General features: G+C 36.4%; 1 pseudogene; it reads left to right on the forward strand.

Annotated features, from left to right (window-relative positions):
- Window positions 1-1,017: 1,017 nt before the first annotated feature.
- Window positions 1,018-2,834, forward strand: LOC107808216 (putative metal-nicotianamine transporter YSL7; annotated as a pseudogene).
- Window positions 2,835-13,997: the final 11,163 nt, after the last annotated feature.

Raw genomic sequence — 13,997 nt, forward strand, 5'->3', positions numbered from 1 at the left:
TTGGAAGAAATACTAACACTTTGGTTGGTTTTGCAGACTCAGATTATGCAGGTGATCTTGATAAAAGAAGATCACTGACAGGCTATGTATTTTGCATCGGTGGTTGCGCTATTAGTTGGAAAGCTACATTACAACATGTAGTAGCTTTATCTACTACCGAAGCAAAATATATGGTAGTGACCGAGGCGATCAAAGAAGCTTTATGGTTGAAGGGTCTATTTACGGAACTCAGTTTATACCAAAGTGGTATTACCATTTTCTGTGATAGTCAAAGTGCCATTCACTTGACTAAAGATCAAATGTATCATGAGAGGACGGAGCACATTAATATAAAGTATCATTTCATCCGAGAAACCATTGCCGAAAGAAAAGTCTTTGTTCAGAAGATCAACACTAGAGACAATCGTGTTGACATGTTCACAAAACCTCTTCCAGTGTCCAAGTTCAAGCTTTGCCTGAACTTGATTGGCATTTATGAAGAATTATTTTGCCCATTGGGATTTTTGCGGAGATGATGGAGCAAATATAAGCTGAAATTAGGCCAATGTGGAGATTTGTAATATGGCCAAATTTTCATAACATTTGTCATGACATAATATCCATTATAACAAATTTGTGGTTCATGACATTTGCCATGACATAATATCCATTATAACAAATTTGTGGATCATGACATTTGCCATGACATAATATCCATTATTAGGCCAATGATTTCTTGCTATAAATAGATGAGTTTCTCCTCATTTGTAAGCACACCAATTCAAGAGATTTTCACTCTTGTCTTTCTTTCTCCTCCTTTATTTTATTATAGAGTATTTTGTAAGAGAGTGAGTGTTGGGAAACACTTGTGTGAACCCTTTCTTTAGAGTGATCTTGTGAGGTTATTCTCTTGGGGTATTTGGGATTAATTAGAGTATTTACTCTAATTTTGTACTCTTTTTTTGTACTCTTATTGGTATAATGAAATTGCTCCTCTCCGCTTGTGGACGTAGGTCACCTTGACCGAACCACGTTAAATTTGTGTCTTCTTTATATTCTTTAATTGTCGTTATTATCAACTTCCATTGTCTTTGTTATTGTCATTATACCGTTGTTTGGCTAAATTCCGCACTACCCGGGTTCCCGATCCTAACACCTTTCTTTCTTGTTGTCAGCTTTGCTTGTCTCTTCTCAATTGTGGCACTAAGAAAGTTGATGATTATCAAGTACAAGTTGACATATCCGAGTGGAACTGCAACTGCATACCTTATCAACTGTTTCCACACTCCTAAAGGAGCAAAGCTGGCCAAGAAACAAGTTGGTTCCTTGTTCAAATCCTTTGGCTTCAGCTTTATATTTGGGGCTGTTCAGTGGATATTTGCACGTGAAGATGGCTGCGGATTTGGTAGCTTGCCTACATTTGGTTTCAAAGCCTATGCCAAGAGGTTCTATTTTGATTTCTCCTCAACATATGTTGGAGTTGGTATGCTCTGCCCGTACATGGTTAATGTTTCGTTGCTAATTGGTGCCATTATATCATGGGCTATTATGTGGCCAATGATTGAGCCAAAGAAAGGCGAGTGGTACTCTGACCACTTATCTGCGTCAAGTCTTCATGGTATCCAAGGATATAGGGTATTTATTGCAATTTCCATGATGCTTGGAGATGGTCTATTCCATTTTGTTTACATGTTTGTGGTCACAGCCTTAAATTTCAAAAAGAGGAAATTATCAGGAGAGGAAGATTATTCAGGTGAAGAGTCCTCAGAAGACCATGACACGAAGAGACAAAACGAGTACTTCTTGAAAGACCAGATCCCCATCTGGGAAGCCATTGGCGGATACGTTGGTATTGCAGTCATATCTATCATTGTGGTGCCAATTATCTTCCACTCACTGAAATGGTATCACATTCTGGTTGCCTATGTAATTGCTCCAGTTTTGGCCTTCTGCAATTCTTATGGAAGTGGCCTCACTGATTGGTCCTTGGCCTCAAATTACGGAAAAATTGCAATCCTTATATTTAGTTATTGGGTTGGTTTGCAAAACGGTGGAGTGATTTCTGGCCCTGCTTCATGTGGATTGGTGATGAGCATACTCGACACAACTGCTGCCTTGATGGGAGATTTCAAGACTGGTTACTTAACGCTTACATCGCCGCGTTCCATGTTCTTTAGCCAAGTCATTGGAACTGCCATGGGCTGTGTGATAACACCACTAGTCTTCTGGATTTCCACAGTGCCTATAAATTGGGTGATCCAGAAGGTTCATACCCTGCATCATATGCATTGATATATCATGGAATCGCGCTACTTGGCGTGGAAGGTTTTGGAAGTCTTCCCAAGCATTGCCTCAGGCTCTCTATTTGGTTCTTTGTGGCTGCTATTGTGATCAATATACTGACTCAGCTGCTGAAAAAATTCGAGACCAAGTATAGGATTTATCGGTTTGTCCCAAGTCCAATGTGCATGGCTATACCATTTTACCTTGGAGGGTACTTTGCCATTGACATGTGTATAGGGTCATTGATTCTATTCATTTGGGAAATGGTGAACAAGCAGCTAGCTAAAGATTTTGGACCTGCAATGGCTTCTGGTCGCATATGTGGTGAATCCTTGTGGGGAATTCCAGCATCTGTTCTTGCTCTAGCTGATGTCAAAGCTCCATTTTGCATGAAAATTCATCACTGATTTTAGTCCCACATTCCTCCTCCTGATCATATAATCGTTGTACAAATTAAGCTTTTTTATCTCCCTTTGTCTAAGTTTTTATTCTTTTGGTTATTTTAGTCTTCTTAGCGTAGCATGTTTTTAAGTTGTCTATTTATTGTAGTAGTAGAATTAATATAAGTTGTGTTTCTGTACTTGTCATTTTTGAAAATTTTGACGTATTTTGCGTGTTTCAAATTTCGTTGGCACCAACTACTAATGGATTATGATTTTAGTTAAACGTCAATGTATTGTGTAGTTTCTTTCTTGTTTTAATTAAGATTTTCCTCCTGCAAAAAATGATCAGTGGTCTGGTTTTTAGCCATGTTGGTGACCATCAGAGAGTCTGATTCTAGTACTATTATATTGTTTTGACCATTGTTGACACACCAGTCAAATGCCTATTAAAGCTGGTCTTGCTTCTGCTTCACTATAATACTGTTGTTACTGTACAGGGCAAGCAAATGCCATAATAAGATTAATTGCATTGCAGATTAGTTGGAGAAATGTCCATTTTTAGTTGGATTCCAGATGAATAGTTCTGACTTCCTAGCTCTATATTACCAATGTATTGGACTATATACGTCCTCTGGAACAAAGTCCCTAAGCTTGTGCAGTTAATAAATGACATTGGCCAAAAGTGTTCCAGTTCTTATTAATAAAGTGGGGAGTTTTCCTATTTGTTACATTGGTGCTTTCATTGAGAGTCGAACTCAAGGAAATTAAAGGGGAAGAACATCCACTACTCCTATATGAAAGTTTTGTTGTTCTACATGCAAATTATGTGGCAACCTTCAAGCAAATAGTTACTTCCCCACATATTTTCTGTAGGGTTGTTGGATATTATGTTCATTTTGTGTTTGCACAAGACTTGGATAGTTGTTTTCCAAATGTGAAAGAAATAGAGCAGACACATCCTAGTGCTAATGATGAACAGCGAGTTAGCCAAACATCCTTATTCATTCGACATATTGGAGAACGTGTTGCTATCAGGTATGTGGTGGAGGAAGTTGATCGATAAGCTTTGTGCGAAGAAGGTCAATAAGGATTCAAGCATAGCAGCGCACGCTTTCCAGTGGCCTTCATGTAGAAACTAAACAGTACCTGAGAGTAAGAGCAACTACAATCTCTTATAATACCCTCATTCATGGGCTTTGCGCCAATATGGTATTCATTTTAAAGGAAGCAATAAGATTAAATGGTATAACACGAAGCATTGTCATGTACATGATGCTTATTAATAGTCTGCTGAAACTTGAAAAATATGACGAAGCTGAGTGTTTGTTGAAAAAGATATCAAACAAGGGGCTTCTTCCAAACGAGGTGCTGTACAATACCATCCTTTATTGTCGCTGCTCGGCAGGAAATATCTTGAAGGCTCTAAAGGTAAATGAAACTAAGACTGGACTGCACATGTATCCTGGTTCATTCAGTAGTAATGTTTGTATTGTGTACAAATTCTCTTTTTGTCTCTGCACTACGAGTTACTCGGGACACGATACTAAGGTATTTGAGGTAAGTTGTGTGGGACCCATCTAAAAGGAAATAAAGAAAAGATGGAAAAAGGTTGCAAGTTGGGCGGCTGGAAAAAGTTGCCAAGGTGGGGGCCTGACTTCCTTGAAATACGTTGTAAGCAATTTGCATTTTGCAATTGTAAAAGTCAAATTTGATGGCCTGAATTGGACGAATCCTTCCCTTGTAAATAGAGTCATTCAGTTTCATCTCAAATACACCAAAAATAAGAGAGGAGTATTAGAGTTGTGAGAGTAATCTTTATAGTGTGTGAGAAAATAGAGTGGGAGTAATATTGTGGTGAGATATTTAAAACAAAGAGTATTATTTCTTTTGAGTCGTAATAGTCTTTTGATATTACAAAGTTGTAATATTTTAGTGGTATTATATTGCTCATCTCGGGTATCATATTTTACCCTGTTAAAAGATTTGGTGTCATTGTTATTCTCTTGTGTCATTATTATTTATCGTGGATATTATTCCTCGGCGGGATATTATTTTTCCCAACGTGGTATCAAAGCCATGTCGAATAATAGTCCGTTGTCTTTTAGTACTCCCGTCTCACAAAAGAAAATTATGAGAAAATAGTGTCTACATATGAAAGTCATTCTTGGCTCCCAGGATGTGTAGGAAATCGTAGATAGAGGGTATGCAAAACCTGATAATGAGGAAGCTCTGTCTCAAAATGAAAAAGATGTCTTGGCAAAGACAAGGATCAACAAGCCCTCACGCTCATTCACCAATGTTTGGATGATGCCATGTTTGAGAAGGTGGCAGATGCTACCACATCAAAGGAAGTTTGGGAGATTTTAAAAAATTCTCTTCAAGGAGTTGACAAGGTGAGGAAGGTAAAACTTCAAACTCTAAGGGCTGATTTTGAAGTTTTAAAAATGAAAGAATCCGAATGCATTTCAGATTATTGTTAAAAAGTGATGACTGTTGTAAATCAATTAAGAAGATACGAGGAGAACATAGAAGATGTCCGTGTGATAGAAAAGATCCTTTGCACTTTAACACCTTGATTTTGTGGTGTGTGCTATTGAGTAGTCTAAAGATTTAGACTCTATGATGGTAGAAAAATTGGATGGTTCTTTGTAGGGCCCTGAAGAAAAGATCAAGAGGAGACAAGAAGTGTCATTGGAGCAACTTCTTAAAACTCAAGCATCCTTTAAGGATTATGAAGGTGAAAAAAGCTATAGAGGGAATGGACGGGGACGAGGACGAGCCCGTGGCGTTCATGGAAGAGGAAGAAGTAATGGTAACAACTTCAATAATGAAGATAAAATCCACCAAACATTCAGAGGTCGTGGTCGTGGACAAAGAGGAGGAAGAGGACGTGGCTATTACCAAAAAAATAATGTACAAAAGTATGACAAATTCAAAATTGAGTGTTATAATTGTCATAAATTTGGCCATTACTCTTGGGAATGTCGTAGTAATGTTGAATAAAAAGCTAACATTGTTGATGACAAGAAAGCAGAGGATGAGTCAACGTTGTTGCTGGCACTCAAGGAAGAAGACAATGATGATTGTAGCTCGTGGTATTTGGACAATGGAGCAAGCAATCATATGTGTGGATACAAAGACAAGTTTGTGGAGATCAATAAGTCGGTGAGAGATAATGTGTCTTTTGGAGATACCTCAAAGATTCAAATCAAAGGGATAGGTAGGATTCTAATCTCCTGTTAAAATTGTGGCCACAAGTTAATTCAAGATGTTTATTATGTGACGAAATCAAAAAGTAATATTTTGAGTTTTGGCCAACTTCTTTAAAAAGAATATAAGATCCACATGAAAAATATGCATTTTGGCTTAGAGATTCAAGTGGAATTCTAATTGCTAAAGTGCATATGGCAAAGAATAGATTATTTTTTCTGAATCTTAAAACAATTGATGCAAAGTGTTTGAAGGCTAATGTTCAAGATGAATCATGGTGTTGGCACATATGATTTGGGCACTTGAATTTTGAAACGCTCAAATCAATGGGAGAAAAGAAAATGGTTCATGAGATACCATCAATCAACCAACCCAATCAATTGTGTGAAGCTTGTCTTCTTGAAAAATATGCAAGGGGGAGTTTTCCAAAGGAGACCATGCCAAGATCAACCAAGCTGATCCAGATTGTTCACACTGATGTGTGTGGACCAATCAATCCACCTTCCTTTGGTAAAAGTAAATACTTTATGCTTTTCATTGATGAGTTTAGTAGAAAAACTTGGGTTTATTTCTTGAACCAAAAATCTGAAGCTTTTGCTGCTTTTAAATATTTTAAAGTACTTGTGGAAACAAAAGTGGCTATGAAATAAATGTTTTAAGGTCCGATAGAGGAGGCGAATTCACTTCAAAAGAATTTAATGACTTTTGTAATTCTCATGGAATTCATCGCCCTCTAACGGTACTTTATTCACCCCAACAAAATCGAGTTACAGAGAGAAAGAATCGAACGATTCTTAATATGGCTAGATGTATGTTGAAAGCAAAAAGTATATCCAAGGAATTTTGGGCCGAAGCTGTTTCTTGTGTAGTTTATTTGAACAATAGGTCTCCAACAAGGAATGTTAGAGAACAAACCCCTCAAGAAGCATGAAGTGAAAGAAAGCCAAGTGTCAAGCACTTGAGAATCTTTGGGAGCATAGCCTATGCTCATTTTCCACATCAAGGGAGAGCGAAGCTTGACAATCGAAGTGTCAAGCATGTATTTTTTTGGCTATGATACGAGTTCAAAAGGCTACAAGCTATACAACCCAAGTAGCAGAAAGGTGGTGGTGTCGTGATGTTGAATTTATTGAAGAATTGGCATGGAACCGGGAAGCTCGGGAAGAAAATTCATTTGATTTTCTTCCATACTTTGGTGATGAAGAAGAACTAGAGACCGTGAAACCTGTGCAGGATATAACTCCACCTCCTTCTCTAACCAATGTTGCATCTCCCTCTTCTCAAGAAAGTTCAAATGAATAGCCGCAAAAGACAAGGAGTATTCAAGAGCTCTATGAGGACACAAAAGAAGTTACAAATTTTGATTTTTATATTGTCTCTTTGTTGACAGTGAACCAATGAACTTTGATGAAGTTGTTACAAACAAAAGGTGGAGACAAGACATGGAGGAGGAGATCGAGTCAATAGTGAAGAACAACACTTGGGAGTTAACAACTCTTCCTAAGGGTCATCGAGCAATTGGAGTAAAATAAATATACAAGACAAAAATGAATGTTGATGGAGATGTAGAGAGATACAAGGCACGACTTGTGGCTAAAGGATACAAGCAAATGCAAGTCATTGACTATGAAGAAGTCTATACACCTGTTGTCCGCTTGGAGATGATTCGTTTGCCGATCTCTTTGGTGGCACAAATGAAGTGGAAGATCAATCAACTAGATGTCAAGTCATCCTTCTTGAATGGGTATCTTGAAAAAGAAGTCTATGTTGAACAACCATTAGGCTTCGTGGTAAAAAACTATGAAAATAAAGTGCTGAAGTTGAACAAAGCTTTATATGGATTGAAGCAAGCCCCACGAGCATGGAATAGTTACATCGACAAGTATTTTCAAGACAATGGGTTTACTCGTTGTCTCCATGAATATGCTCTTTATGTTGATGATCTTATTTTTACGGGTAATAACCCAAGTTTATTTAAAGCTTTTAAGAAAGATATGTCCCGTGAGTTTGAGATGACCGACGTAGGGCTCATGTCATACTACCTAGGCCTAGAAGTGAAGCAAGTGGAAGATGAAATTTTCATTTCTAAAGAAAACTATACAAAATAGGTATTGAAGAAATTCAACATGCTCGATTGCAACCCCGTGAACACACCGATGGAGAGTGGGACAAAATTTTCCAAGTTTGATGAAGGAGAAAATGTGGATCCCATATTTTTCAAAAGTCTTGTAGAAAGTTTGAGGTACTTAACTTGTACCATGCCAGATATACCCATTGCAGTTGGAGTAGTAAGCCACTTCATGGAAGCTCCTACCTCCACTCATTTGAAAGTCCTAGAAGAATTCTTCGTTACCTAAAAGGTACGATCGACTTTGGGTTATTTTATTCTTCTTCTTGTAATTTCAACCTTATAGGATTTTGTGATAGTGATTATGCGGGAGATATTGATGATAGAAAAAGCACAACTGGATTTGTATTTTTCTTGGGTGATTCTGTTATTTCTTGGAGTTCAAAGAAATGGTCCATAGTTACTCTCTCAACTTGTGAAGCCGAATATGTAGCAACAACATCATGTACCTGCTATGCTATTTGGCTAAAAAGATTATTGAAGGAGCTCAATTTGTCACAAATTGAAGTTACACAGATTTGTATTGATAACAAATCTTCACAGGCACTCGCGAAGAATCTAGTGTATCATGATCGTAGCAAGTATATAGACACAAGGTATCACTTCATTAGAGAATGTATTGTCAAGGAAGATGTAGAACTCAAATATGTGAAATCTCATGATCAAGTTGCAGATATCTTCACAAAGCCTCTCAAGTTTGAAGATTTTCAGAGGTTAAGATCAAGACTTGGAGTGACCAAGAAAATTAAAAATTAAAGGAAAGATTTGTGTGTCCCATCTAAAAGGAAATAAAGAAAAGATGGAAAAAGGTTGCAAGTTGGGTGGTTGGAAAACCTTGCCAAGGTGGGCGCGTGACTTTCTTGAAACAAGTTGTAAGCAATTTGCATTTTGCAATTGCAAATGTCAAATTTTATTGTTGAATTGGACGAATCTTTCCCTTATAAGTAGAGGCATTCACTTTCATCTCAAATACACCAAAAATAAGAGAGAAGTATTAGAGTTGTGAGAGTAATTTATAGTCTGTGAGAAAATAGAGTGGGAGTAATATTGTGGTGAGATATTTAAAACAAAGAGTGTTATTTCTTTTGAGTCGTAGTAGTCTTTTAACACTACAAAGTTATAATATTATAGTGGTATTATATTGCTCTTCTCGGGTATTGTATTTTATCCCGTTAAAGGATTTGGTGTCATTATTACTCTTTTGTGTCATTATTATTTATCGTGGATATTATTCCTGGGCGGGATATTATTTTTTCTAACAACGTGGTATCAGAGCCATAACGAATAATGGTCCACTGTATTTTCAGTACTCCCGTCTCACAAAAGATAATTATGAGAAATTGTGTCTACGTATGAAAGCCATTCTTGGCTCCCAGGATGTGTGGGAATTCGTAGATAGAGGGTATGCAAAACCCGATAATGAGGAAGCTCTGCCTCAAAATAAAAAAGATATCTTGGCAAAGACAAGGAAGAAGGATCAACAAGCCCTCACGCTCATCCAGCAATGTTTGGATTATGCCATGTTTGAGAAGGTGGCAGATGCTACCACCTCAAAGGAAGCTTGGGAGATTTTACAAATTCTCTTCAACGAGTTGACAAGGTGAGGAAGGTAAAACTTCAAACTCTAAGGGCTGATTTTGAAGTTTCAAAAATGAAAGAATCCAAATGCATTTCAGATTATTGTTCAAAAGTGAAGGCTGTTGTAAATCAATTAAGAAGATATGAGGAGGACATAGAAGATGTCTGTGTGATAGAAAATATCCTTCGCACTTTAACACCTAAATTTATTTTTGTGATGTGTGATATTGAGGAGTCTAAAGATTTAGACTCTATGATGGTGGATCAATTGGATGGTTCTTTACAAGCCCATGAAGAAAAGATCAAGAGGAGACAAGAAGTGCAATTGGAGCAACTTCTTAAAACTCAGGCATCCTTTAAGGATTATAAAGGTAAAAAAAGCTATCGAGGGAATGGACGAGGCCGAGGCCGAGGCCGTGGCGGTCATGGAAGAGGAAGAAGTAATAGTAACAACTTCAATAATGAAGGTAAAATTCACCAAACATTCAGAGGTCGTGATCGTGGACAAAGAAGAGGAAGAGGACGTGGTTACTACCAAGAAAATAATGGACAAAGGTATGTCAAATTCAAAATTGAGTGTTATAATTATCATAATTCTGGTCATTACTCTTAGGAATGTCGTAACAATATTGAAGGAAAAGCTAACATTATTGACGACAAGAAAGAAGAGGATGAGTCAAGTTTGTTACTGGCACTCAATGAAGAAGACAAGGATGATTGTAGTTCGTGGTATTTGGACAATAGAGCAAGCAATCATATGTGTGGATGCAAAGACAAGTTTGTGGAGATCAATAAGTCGGTGAGAGTTAATGTTTCTTTTGGAGATACCTCAAAGATTCAAATCAAAGGGATATGTACGATTCTAATCTCTTGTAAAAATGGTGGCCACAAGTTAATTCTCTCCTCCTCTTCTTGAGTATCTGTATCCTCTCATCTCCATTATCTAAGTCTAAGCTTCTCATCAACATTTTTTTCTCTATTTTTAGTTACCTGTTATTTCAGTATTTTCTATTGTAATTCAGTAGTTTGAGTGTTGCAATTACTATATATCCCAAAGTTGTAGTCGTGTTCTAGTTCTTATTAATATATTGAGAAGTTTGTTTATTTGTTACATCTGCAAACTCCACTTTCCATTATGTATGAACTCTTGAAAGTACAACTACTAATATATTAACATATTAGGTTCAACCTTGCCTCTTATCAGAAGCATTTGTTTCCAAGTATGAGAGTCTTCTGAAGCCCACTTCTTGATTTTTGGGATGAGATCTTACGCAATATTTGGCTCTTAGAAATTCAGACGAAAGTGAAGTTGGGATCTAAATCTCCGCCACCTTTCTCTGAGATTAAATATGGCACTTTCCTAGATAAAGTAAAGCACCTACTTTAGGCCCCACATTTATGGAAATTTTATTTTTTTGTTACACCTAATAGGCTATATATTAAACAACAACAACAATAACAAACCTAGTGTAATCTGACAGGACCTAATAGGCTATATATAAGTTTTAAAAAAAACTTCTGTAAAGTGAAATTATTTGATTTTGTTATTTAAGAATAATTTGCAACTGCTATGATTTATGCCAAGGAATTTGTATTTGAAATAAATATCGAACCCAAATTTCGTGAGAAACATGTGATATATAGGAAGAAACAATTTGATGAGAATGTTAATAATGAAATCTCATAACCTCTCGAAGAGTCCTGTAGAGTTGGTTAGTTTTTATAGATGAAATAGCATGGCCTGGCGAGCTTTCGGACTGGTAATTAAAAAATAGCCAGCGTTTGCAAAGTCATTAAAAAATAGTCACTATTTTACTGCAACACGGAAAGTTCTAGCATAATATACTAGATATTGGAGCACTTATGTATGAACTTCCAACATATTATGCTGGATCAGTATATTATGATGGAACTCCAGTATATTATGCTGGAAGTCCAGTATATTATGATGGAATATTTTTCGAATTTTGAACAGTGTTTTCGTTCAGATTTATCTTTACATGAAAAGTGACTAAATTTCGATTACTTTTGAAACTGTGGGTATTTTTCAATTACCACTTGCAAATCTGGCTATTTTTAAATTTCATCCATTTTTATACATATAGTAGACAAGGTTATTTTTTCACTTCAAAATAGATTTGAACAATTTGAAGCATATAAAAATATTTTTGGTTTTCTATTTAGCGGTAAAAATCTGAGATCATTAGATGATGGAAATTTGAAAAAGCATTACCATACTTTTGAATGTTCCTTAAAGCATAATAATCAATCTGATATTGATGGTTTAGATTTATTTTCTGAATTAAAACTATTAAGAAAAATAGTACAATTAGAAGATAACAATTTAATTAATATACTCAATCAAATAAAACGATTTGATTCTTTTTCAAACACCTATATTACTTATAGAATAATGTTAATAACTCATGTTACCGTTTCTTCAACGAAAAAAAGTTTTTCAAAATTAAAATTGTTAAAATCTTACCTAAGATTAACAATATCTGTAGAGAGGATAAATGGATTATAAAAAATTATTAATAATTTTGCATCTAAAAAACAAAATAGAAAAATAGACTCCAAATAAATAAATAAATTATTTTTTTAAAAAAACGCTAAGGCCACTCGTAAAGTTTGGCTTTAGGTAACAAAATTCATCGGGCCGCGATTTTTAAGTCCAATTAGATGAGCTAGCCAATATAATGTTGAAATTTAATTTAAATCCATATTGGACTTAAACAATTTATCTTTATTTGAATTTGACATTTCGTGAGTTTAGAAATTTATCCAAATCTAATATGGACTTTAATTTCATAAAATTTGTATGGCTATAATACTATATAGAAACGCTTTAGTCTTACTATTCTTGTATGCAGAGTTTGTTGGAGAATAAGACTCCAAAATTGTCACTTATAAGGACTTCTCATGACAAAACAATTACACTGCTTCCTCATGCCAATCTTCATATTCCTTAACATTCAGCAACTATACATAATACACTGCCTCAGAAACTCCTACTTGACATTATCCTTACAAAAACGATAAATTGAAGTTAAAGGACAAGTCATGTCACTACAATTTTTAAATATGAATCTGCAAATCACATAAAGTATAATTATATATGCTTTCGTTCACAATGGTGTGGTCACTTTCTAGCATGTTTCTTCTAATTCGATAGTTAGTTAGTGTATACGATCAAAACCGGTTTCGACCTTCATATGATTAGTCAAGATTGGAACATAATGGATCGAAGGTTATCTTCATAATATCGGGTATGAGATCCGAAGCCAGGTTACCAAGCTCAAATTTCTGGGACCGATCAAATACTGAACTCGAATTCATTACCGAGCTCGAATCCAAATCGAACTATGATGCGAAGCGGCGTTATCGAGCTTTAGAGCCATAGATCGACCAATACCGAACCCAAGTCAATACCGGGCCCCGAGTCAATATCGGGCTCTAAATCTGAAAACCAACCAACACCAAGTCCGATCAAGATCGAGCCAAAGGGACAAGAGCTGTTACAGACGCACTCAGGAGAGAGAATCTCGGCGGGAATTTGGGAAAAGCTATTCTATCATAGGTTCCCCACTATGTATTTTTAATTATATCCCAAGTAGGATCCCTCCATTATAAGAGGGATGTCTATTGTTTCTGTAAGGATCCGATATCAAGGCATACATACACTCTTATATTCAGATATTACTATTGACCGAGAAATACAGTAAAGATTATCCTCTTGTGAGCTTTATACATTGATTCATCTTGCTAGTTCATAAAATCGCTTTCTAATTCAATAATGGTTCGTATTTCATTCTTTACAAGTCAATATTCGATATATTTCTACTTACTTTCCGATTTGTACCGTGGGGCTAAGGATAACAGTGGTTGTTTGGTACGAATCTCTACATAATACACCATTTTACACTTGCTCTTGGAAGTATCTTTGATTTCATATTGAAAACGACGAATTCTCAATTAATGGACCTACTTATCAACAACGAAGCCGACCTTCAAGATGAAAACAACAATTTAACCCCTGGGGGCGGAAGGCCACTCGTCGATCCCGTTGGAGCTCGGGTCGAAGAGCCAATAGACGTCAATTCACATGCAGCCATCGAGGCGAACTAATGTTCTGACCCTGAAAATAGCATTCATGGTGGAACTCGGTATGCAACTCGAAATACCCAAAATGCTGAGGATAACGAAATCAGTTTGCGTTGATCTTCGAGATGTTACAAGCTCAACAAGTAGCAATAGCCCAGTTGCAGAGCCAAACCCAAGCATCGACCAGACTCGAGCCCAGTCCACCCCAAGAAGTCACCCACAAAACGGGGCCAGCTATAGTAAGGTCAAATGACCAAGAATCAGGGACTAATCCCTAAATTGTTAAGATGCTCGAAGAATTGACAAAACGAATAGAGTCAGGAGAAAGGAGG

This window comes from Nicotiana tabacum, chromosome 9 (genome assembly GCF_000715075.1).
Source record: "Nicotiana tabacum cultivar K326 chromosome 9, ASM71507v2, whole genome shotgun sequence".
NCBI classification, from domain to species: Eukaryota; Viridiplantae; Streptophyta; class Magnoliopsida; order Solanales; family Solanaceae; genus Nicotiana; species Nicotiana tabacum.